The sequence below is a fragment of the Corvus hawaiiensis genome, chromosome 4, assembly GCF_020740725.1.
Source record: "Corvus hawaiiensis isolate bCorHaw1 chromosome 4, bCorHaw1.pri.cur, whole genome shotgun sequence".
Lineage (NCBI taxonomy): Eukaryota > Metazoa > Chordata > Aves > Passeriformes > Corvidae > Corvus > Corvus hawaiiensis.
Window position 1 is genome coordinate 17,213,534 of NC_063216.1, and position 10,109 is coordinate 17,223,642.

Consider the following 10,109-nt stretch of genomic DNA (forward strand, 5'->3'; position numbering starts at 1 on the left):
CTCTGAATTCTTCAAAACAAGATTCAGCAAGAATCAAATGGACTGCACTGAATTATTTTTATTATGTTTATTAACCAGCTGAGATGAAAACTGTTCTCATGGATGAAAAACATTAAAATTCTCAATTATGAATGCACTTTCTAATTACTATTTGATATTGTTTCCATATGTCTGAAAAAAAGAAACTGACTGGGTAATTGACTAAGCAGTTACCTGGTTTCAGGGGATTTGAGTCTCCTTCCTTGTAATTTAGTGGCAGAACTCTAGCTGACTTAAAAACCAATGATCTCTTTATACACTTTCACACATTCTACTAAATAGAAAAGTCCACTTCTGTGTAACTCTTCAGGTCAGGAGAACTGCACCTGAGGCAGCAGATCTGAACATGTTTTGTTCCGAGAAGGACATTAGTCTAGAGGTTTTTTTCTGATTTCATATAGTACATTCAATTGAACAAATAGGATCACAAACAACACTCTATTCTATGAACCATTAACTGAAGAAGCAGAAATGTCAATGTCAGAATCATCTATGAACGTATGCCAAATCAGAACTCCAGTCTGCTTTACGTTCCTGCTGACAGTTCCCATAATGAGCATGCAGTATTAAATAAAAACCATGACCTGTTTAAACAAAGATCAGAGCACCAGCTTTATCTTTGCATTCTCTAATGTTTGTTGTTTGGCATCACAAACTAACACCAAAGCAAGTCTCTTACTAATAGCTGCCTGGAAGGTTTTCATACGGGGTGTGAGGGGATGGCTCTTGTCCACCAAGAACACTCATGTATCTTTAAAATGGGCATTTTACTTCACTCGAACATATACAGGTATTCTCTGCAGTTACTCTTCTTTGAATTACACCACAGGAGAGCAGGAAGAGAAGAAAAGAGATAGAGGGGATAATGTACAAGCAAGAAATGTTAAAGATTGTTGTGTCTCGGATAGCTTGACACAATGAAACAAACCGCAAGAGCCAAGCTAACTGTTTAAACATACCATTGAAATTTCGTGGGTAGTAACTAATATTAATCAGTTCACATATGTACCATACATGGGATAACTATTACATTTAACAGTTTCAAAGAAATCCACATACAAATAGAAATCAGTCGGTCCCCCGTCCCACCCCCCCCCCCCTTTTTGTAGTACACTACCAGATAATTTACAGCGTCTGGCATCACAAAACTGTTTATTACGAATAGGTGCAACACAGATTGCCATTTTACAATGACTCCCTAACTGGTCTTCTCAAAAGATGCGTGATTTTTTGGAAGTCAAATTTCAGATATACACTTTTAAAATGCAGCCCTGCGTTTTAAATATCTACCTTAAAAAAACTGAGACTTCACTTCATCACGAGCCAATCACAAAGTTTAATAATCATGCTTAGTTATCAGCTTATCCAAAATATCCAAAGCTCCTTTACACTACTCTAAATAAACCAAAAAAATTCATTTAACTGAAGTTGAAATGGCTATCAATACCATACATTATCTGCAGATCTCTTAATGATAATATTGTCAAGGTACAGACTGCGCAAGCAGGAATCTTCAACTACTGATTGATCTTCCGCCAAAGAGAATAGAACGTTTAAAATCGGCCCAGTCTCTTCACGTTTCCCATCCGTACCCTCTGTGTTACCCACGGACAAGTATACCCATTTATTATTTATTGTTATTTAGTATTCCACACTACCCATCTGAAATTTCGAGATTTAAAACGTTGGTCCTAAGAAAGCAATGAAAAGAACTGAAATCTCTACCTAAACGTCTCCAATCTTTTTTTTTTTTTTTGTCTGCTCTACTGCTTTGAGCGTGCTGGATACCAAATAACAGCGCAATAAATTACATGCAAATCGGCACGAATCCTACCAAACTTATCGAGCGGTTTCCTCCCGGAACAAAACTTTGGAGGTCACTCAATCCTCTCCTACGACAAAGGGAAGTTCTTCCTCTTCCATCACCCCTTCCCCCGGCTATGCGAGGGGAAACTATCGGGGAAGGCGCGCACGGCTTTTCCACGGGGGCTTCCTTCGCGGTGTTGGCTGGTGACACTGAGCACGGCGGGGGGGGATGCAAGGGACAAGCGGCCGGGGCGCCCGGGGGTCCCAGCCCGGCCTCCGCGGCAACTCTGCGAACAAAGTAACTTCGCGGCTGGGCGGCGGCGGGGCACGGCGGGGCAGCGGCCGCCCTGCCCTCGCCAGCAAGAGCTCACACGGCCAGGGAGAGCAGCCCCCGAGGGGCAGGCAGGGTCCCCGGAGCGCGGTGCCAGCCCTTACCTTGCTCCGCACCCCGCTCCGCACGCCCGGCGGCAGCAGCGCCGCGGGGCCGGGGCACGGGATGCTGCGAGGTTCCCAGCGCCTCTCCCTCCGCCTCTCTCCCGATCCTCAGAAAAGCCCTTCCCCCCCCCCTCGGCCCCCCCGCCCGCCTCACTCTCTCTAGCTTTGGGGCATTGATATTATATATATATTTATATTTTCATTTTTTTAAGAAGCCAAGGGGAAGCTTGGTTGGGAGAAGCAAAGCCCTGACGCGCTTGGGGGTGGGTAGGTGGGGGGTGCGCCTGGGGGGGTTTCAGACCCTCGCACGGCAACACAGGCGGACCCATCCCCCCCGTCTCCTCGGTCCCCAGCCGGGGGAGGCGGTCGAACCTCACCGCCTTCCACCGATCCCACACCGGGAACGGGCCCTGCGCGCGATCCTCCCGCCCGGGGCAGCCTCCCGGAACCCAGCCCCGACCCCATCCTTTCGGGGGCAGCGGGGCGGGGGCTCCCCCCCAAATACATACCCTGCCCGCCGGGGCTGCTTTGAGGACGCAGGATTTTGTGCGAGCGATCGTCTCCTTCTCCGGGAGCTCAGCCTCCCCTCCCCCCCGCCTCCCCTCCCCCGCCTCCCCCACCTCCTTTGGGGGGCCAGGAATCCCCCACTGCCGGCCCTGCCTCCTCCCCGCCCGGCCGGAGCGGTGATGCGCCGGGGCCGCGGCGCTGCATGGCCCCGGTGCTCCGTGCCCGCGGCCGGGCTGCGCTGCGGCGGAGCGCGGGCTGTCCCCTCCCGCCGCGGGCGCGGGTCAGCGGGGGCGGCGCGGGGCCGCCTCCGGCGGGAGGGGAGGCTGCGTCCTCCGGCCCCGCCGAGGGGCTGCGTGGCCCGGGGCACAGCTGAGGCAGCATCCTTGGGTAGCCTGTGTGTGCAGTCGGGAGGCAGGAACTCCGCGCCGGCTTTTCGCGGGGGGGGGTCCCGGTCGTCCCCATCCTTCCCGCAGCGGTCAGGGGGAAGTTTCGCTGCGGGACTCCGGGGGGTTTCTCCGGCCATCTCCCCGGGGCTAAGGGAGCAGCCGCCCGTCCCTTCGGCAGCGCAGGTGGTGGTGGGCGAGAAGGGCACGGGGGCGTCGTGGGGGACTCCGGAGGTCCGGTCCTGGCGGGGCACAAGGGGACACGGAGGTGGCCAAGGGAAGGTCCCTTCCCTGACAGCGCCTGGTGTATTTCTCAGAGGCACCGAGCACGCACAGCTTCCCTCTGCTTCAAAATCAGGCCATCGTCGAATCATAAATATATAATATTACACTCCTATGATATTATGAGTAGAGAGCAGGAGAGTTAAATGCATGCATTGAGGAGAGGCAAATTACATGTAAAGGGCTTTACTGCACAACTGCAGAGCGATTCTCAAATGAAAAAAATTCAAATCCTTACAAGAATAAATTTAGTTCCTGTTCGCATGTTCCTGTATCGCCTGCTAGGCAAGAAAGCGTGCTGGATATCCAGCAACAGTTAGTGGAATTACATCTGGGTTTAGTACACATGGTGACTTACTGCTGGTCAAACAGCCGTCTGAAAATCCCGAGCTGGAAAATACCCGTTCTGGACAAGAAAATTGTACCTTGCACATTTCTTCTATGTCAGGATGAAACACACAGACCTGGGAAATGCTCTGGAGGAAATAAAGGAAACCATCTACCCCCACACACGGTTCTGTATGACTGAGCAGAAGCCAAACTCGCACATGGGCTCTGCCCGGGGCGGGGGGACCCCTCGGCTGCCCCCCGAGAAGTTCCCGTGTTCTGGGCATAGGCTCAGAACCCCAAAACTGGACCTGAAAACCTTCCCCCACAGCTTCCATTGCTGGCAAAACATATGTATTTATCTTGAAAGTTTGCATTTTGACATGTCAGCGGTTTTGCAACAATATAAATGTGCTTGAAAAATTTTTGATCGGCCTAATGGTTAGGACCTATTAGAAGCTGAAGAACATATTCACAATCAATTCACTTATTCAGATGCATGAATACAAGCTTAGAAAAGTAATTACAGGCACCTTTTTTTGGAAATCTTGAGGCTGTGTGGTTTCCCCATGGGAAATATGAGTAATAAATTCCTACAGAAAAAAAAAAAAAGAAGCAAATGTGCTAAGCATTGTTCTTATTTATTTTTGTCTTTAATATTAAAAATTGTTGATTAAATGTACCAGGTGCGGCAAGGATGGCTGGATGCAAATCCTTAAGTTTAACTATTCTTTAAAAGAACAAGCAGAAAGATTTGATTTTGGTACCTTAGATCTTCTTTTCACTTTTTAAATTTTAGTTGTCTTTTGTAAGAGAAATGGATTTTTCTTTTTTGGTGAGCATGTAAACATAAGTCACATAAATCAGTATTAGCAGATCTGGCTATTTTGATTTTTCAGCTGAAGGTTAGCATTGTATCTATAGAGTTAACATCATATCTATACACATTAAATACATCTGGCTTTGGTTTAAAATATTTTATTCAAAAAAATTAATTTCTCACCCTCTATTGTTACAAAAGGGTGAATAGTACTTGACATTTTTAGTTGTTCATGATTTGCATCAGGTTCTTGTTGTATGAAAACTGACATTCAATTAAAATTCACTTGAGGTCATTTAAAATTGTTCATTAAAACTATCTTAAATATGCTTGATGTGTTTCAAAAGTATCTTTGCATTTTAAAATATTTTATGAAATGACTGAAATAATGAGATGGGAATTAAATTGGAAGCTTCTGGTAGCCATGGCTTTGACAATCTTAGAGAAAGTAGATCTTACCCTCTCACACTTGAGTTTAGCTGTAGATTGACAGAGGAAAATAGTCAATCTTACTTTTTCTTCTCTAATGTTGATTTTTCAGCTTTAATAGTTCCTAACTGAACTGCTCAAATGGATTGAAACAAAGAAGACATTCACCATGCCTGCAGAAGAAACTGCAGCTCTCAAAAGTTGCTTTCCTGCATCAGTTGCATCCTGTTCCATCTGCTTAGCCAGGATCTTCAGTCAGGCCGGTGGCGTCACCTTCCAAAGCTCAGAAGCAGCAAACATCTCTTTGATTGATTGTCTTGACTCCTGCCAGAGCACCACAGCAAGGGGAAAGCTCAAGTTAGCTGCAGTATCGAGTGTCAATTTAAGAGGTGCAGACAAAATTTCAACAAAATGTTACTTGATTTTTTTTTTAAATAATTAGTCTTTGGGGAAGATATTATTGAATAATGTTGTCCAGCAAGGACAGTATTTGTAGGGATTCTGATCAAATTAATAGCATAATGAAACAAGGGACCCCTAAATAGTTACCCTTGATGGTACAAAGAGATTGTTACTTTGAGGTGGAAGGGCTTATATATCTCATTTTTGAATGATTAGTTTTGAAGACAGAAAATGCTCTATTTGAGCACTTAGGTAGCAGCAGACAAAAATTTATTTCAGCTGATAGGAGAGAGAATGATCCCCTTATCTAAAGTGAAAGGCAGTTGGGCAAATGAAGTTCAGACAATCACTGGGGAAGGGAGAAATGGATAATAAATATAATCCTGTATAACAGTGCATCATTTCAGATGAATTTTTGTACTTGATTTGGCTTCTTGGTGGTTGGCAATTATTTATGCGTAGTTTAAATTAAACCTGTGCTTCAAAATCATCCGTTAAACGAACAAATCCAGCCTACTTTAGGATTTTTTTGTGTTTCTTGGGCCGTTTGATTTTTACAGACAAGAGTTAGTGCAGAATTCTGTCAGCACAGTGTCACAGCTGAAGAGGAGCAGTAGACCACTGCTGAGTGACAGCCTATAGCTCTGAAATGTGCCATCCATCCTCTCTTAGGTTCTCCATTCCCCATCCCCTGTGCTTCTGTGACATGTCAGACTTCCTGCACATGCCCTGCCGAGCTCGTCTGTGCCTGTGCACTCCAGTCTGCACTTCGCAAGCCGGTCTGACTCACGCTCCAACAGTGCTTTCCTGAGGGATCAGATGGAATGCACGTGTGCAAGGAACAGCTGATCTACACAATCTGGGTGGTCTTTGCCAGGACATGAGGATATGTGGTGTACCTGAGCTCTGAGGCACGTCTTTATGTCCATGAAACCTGGACAAATACAGAGAAATATGAGGTTGTGCCTGGGCATGGTTATCACATGGAGAGAATGATATTTTGTCCAGGATGGAAAGACCTGTTCCTCAGGCACTGGAACTTCACACTGCTAACATATACACACACACAAAAAAAATTAAAAGTTTACAGGTTTCTTTGCTAAATTTTACATCTTTACCACAGAAAATTTGAAAATAGGTCTGATGAGTGACTAATATCCCATCGTCATTTCTTTAGTGGGAAGGAGGTCTCTAACCTGTGTGATATTTTTAATGTAATAAATACACAGCTAGTTCTTAACACTAAACTTACCAATCAAATCAGCCTCGTGTAGTTTTCCAGTAAACCTTAGTGATCCCCTTTCAGCTGTGGTTAGGTGTTCCCTGCAACTCCTCATAAAATACGGAGCCGTGGTACTCTGCCTGTGGGGAAAAAGCCTGGAGCCACATAGTGATGTATCTGTTCAGCAGTGTGAAAGAGAAATTCCCTATTCACAGCCCCGCACAGTCAACATTGCCTGCTGGTAAACTTTAAATTGCCTGGGTTGCTTAATGTCATGATTAAAAGCCATTTGTTTCTTTCTTGTCTTATGCTGTGTTTGGCAAAATAGAAGGGACAAAAGTCTCACAATTGCTTGCATGCCCAGCAAACAATTGTACATTGTCCAAGTGTATGGGTTTTTCTCGTTCTTAAAAATATGGTCTAATAATACTATAGATACCTTAGGACCTTTTCATTTGCCCACTGTGAACAAAATGAAAAGCTGAAGTCTTGAATACCAAAACACAATTCTGTGACTTGTGAAACTGAGTAGGTATATCCAGCAGCTACAGAAAAACGACAGGACAAAACCTCAAAAAAGCCATCGTTGTTTCTTCCCAAAGCTGCCAAAAAATGGCTTCAGAATGATATTCAGCTTTTAATTAAGACAAATGAGAAATGTCACAAATTATGCATTCTACAGATCACAGCAAATCCAGGTAGAATGTAGAATTTCTCCTTAAACACTGATGTAATTCTAAGTTTCATTTAACATGAATTTTTCTTGAAGTCTACTATGTGTCAGAGGCTGAGATACTACAAATAACTCTAGAACCTGAATAGCAGTTGCTTATTTTCCTAAGAGCAAGATGAAATATCTGCCCCCTCCTGTACTAAAAATAGAAAATTAAGTAGAGAGAATAAAAAAGAAAACAAAGTATTTGTATTTTGAAATCTGTAAAATTATATATTTGGAACAGCTCTAAGACATGAGCTGCCTTTCAGTGTTATAAATTAGTAAATATTACTGAGAGGCCATTTATAGCAATAAAAGGCTTTTTGTTTAGTTGGTTGGTTTTTATCAGTGATATGTATTCTTCAGCTCAGGGGAAAAAGTCCATTTCAACAATTAAGTGGACATATTTGTGCTCCTATTTTAGGAACATATTCCTTTTATAGGCATTAAACACAGTTTACTACTGGAAAACTTTCATTTATTATATCTGTTTCATGTAGCGTCTTTCATGTAAACATTATGGAAAGGATTTAGTGTTGGATTTAGAAGTTGGGGTTTGGGGTTTTTGCCCTTTGTTCTCATTTTGTATTTTATTTCTTTGGAGAACTCTTTTTTTTTTTTCCCCCTTTCAGGAAATTTCACATAATCTTTTCCATTCGTCATCAGCCAGGTTGCTGATTACCAGAGTAACTGCCAAGCTTTCAACTCCTTGTCATCAATGGGCTGTGAATGACAGACAGCATTAATGTTGGCAAGCTCCCACTCTCCTTTTTGCCTTTCCCAAATGTAATTAAACTGCACTAATACAGCAAAAGAAAAGCTGCAGCTTTATTTTACTCACCCTAATAACATAACAATTAAATCAGAGAAGCACACAATTCAGTCAAATAAACCCATCATGACAAGGAAATTCAGAGGTAAAGGAAGTGTATATCTACCATTTAGAGAGAAACATGAGTAGAGTCTTCCTTTCCTTTCCCGGCACTCCAGCAACTGCACTTCATTGACCTTCGGTGAGACGATGAGTCCAGCGTCTGAGGAACCACTCTCTTACAGCCTGGGGAAAGGCCTCCAGTGTTTCCTATTCTGTTGCACCTTTGGTTTAAGCATAAAGGGAATAATTAGCTTCTCCTACAAATGATCTGCTCTCTCCCTGGTAGGTGATGGCTGGATAAAGAGCAGAAAGGATGAGGGTCACAAGGTACCTGTGACCTGCACGCCTTGTCCACCAGAAGGACATGGCATTCTCCTGAGCTTTGAGGAAGTCTTGAGCCTTTGTTTTAAAGATGTAGTGGCTAGACAACAGCCAGGAGTCAGGAAGAGGGAAAAACCAGAGTCCTCACCTCATTTGCAGAGCACTGTGCAAATCTATAGAATGCACAGATACCACTGAAACAGATAAATTATCAGGAGATTTATATATATATATATGTTTCCCTGGACCAAGGCCAGTGAAGGAGTTACTGGCTCATAGAAAAGCAATGGAATTTCCCCATAAACCTCTCATTTCTCACAGCAGTGTTCTAGGATGGGAAGCAAGCACTCCTAAGGAGGCTGAGAACTGCCTGCCATGAGCTCTGTTAGCACAGCTCTGAGGCTGGCAGGAGAGCCTGTCTCATCCTTCAAGCCATCCTTAAAAGTAACACAGTTGGCTTACAAGACAAAGCAAATTTACAGCAATGCAAAGGAATAGTTTGACTAAATGCTGACAGAAGAAAATAAAGACTGTTACACAACTAGCCAGAAACAAGGGGCACCATACTCAAAAGGGAAAAGCCAGGACCCTCTTCAGCCTATATTTGGCCAAAGTAGACACAGCTTCCAACATGACAATCCTTAGGCCAGCCTGGCTAAACAGAGTAAGTGAGTCTTTCTGCTTGTGCAATTTGGGTGACTAATGGTGACTGTTAGCTGACAGGTGGTACCTTATAAATCTAGCCTGTGCCAAAGTCTCTGAGGAACTGTTCAGTACATACTGTAAGTAAATATGTAAGTTCTGTAGAGTAAGTAATTTACAACTCTGAACAAATTGTCCTACAATGCCAAAAGCAGCTCAGTATGATGATAATTTTCCAGAGGAGGAAAACTTTGGCTGAAATCATCTTTTAGACAAAGTTTAAAGCAGGATGTTATGCATTACATTTTTTGTAGATCTGGAGCTGGGGTGATTTTTTACATGTTTGCTAATGTGGCTAAAGTGTAGTGAACAGCAAAAAGGAAAAAAAAGGAGCCATGTAAAACATAAAAATGCAAGCCCACTGGAGAAAAAGCATAGTTGTATAAGGGGAAACACTAGAGAGATGGAATTGGAGGTTTCTGTTAGACTTGTTCTGATATAGTACTGTTGCTTTAAACAGGCAGTTGCAAAATGGCCCAAAAGACCTTTTGGTTGAGTGTCATGATTTTCTTCTTGATTCAGAAAAGATCAAGGCTGCAGTGTTCCAAGCCAGCTCCAGGCCCTCAGAGGGAGAAACAGCACATCAAACACCTACCTCATCTGTTTTTACCATCAAGCAAAGAATGAAGAGACCACAAAGGACGTGGAAAAAACATATCAGAAGGGCACAACTGAGCCTTCAGCTGTTCTTGTGTGTCAACCATAATTCTTGTTAGAAAAAAAAACATGGCAGATTTGGTTCCTGCGTAGAAACTACCTTGAATGCTTTAAAAGTCTTGCTCTGAGTTTCCATGAATAGATGATTCCCAAGGCTCTGTAAAAATTTAATCTGATTTTCAGACTGA

General features: G+C 43.7%; 1 protein-coding gene across 3 annotated transcripts in view; it reads right to left on the reverse strand.

Annotated features, from left to right (window-relative positions):
- MPPED1 (metallophosphoesterase domain containing 1) overlaps window positions 1-2,870 on the reverse strand; it is a 61,523-nt gene extending 58,653 nt beyond the window's left edge. Inside the window, exon 1 of one of the 3 annotated variants that reach the window (XM_048301812.1) lies at window positions 2,790-2,870. The gene's annotated coding sequence lies outside the window, so the exon portion shown is untranslated. Of the gene's footprint in view, window positions 1-1,873; window positions 2,132-2,280; window positions 2,387-2,789 lie in introns of those variants that run through there. The other 2 variants (XM_048301811.1, XM_048301813.1) reach the window with 2 other exon arrangements.
- Between the last annotated feature and the right edge of the window lie 7,239 nt (window positions 2,871-10,109).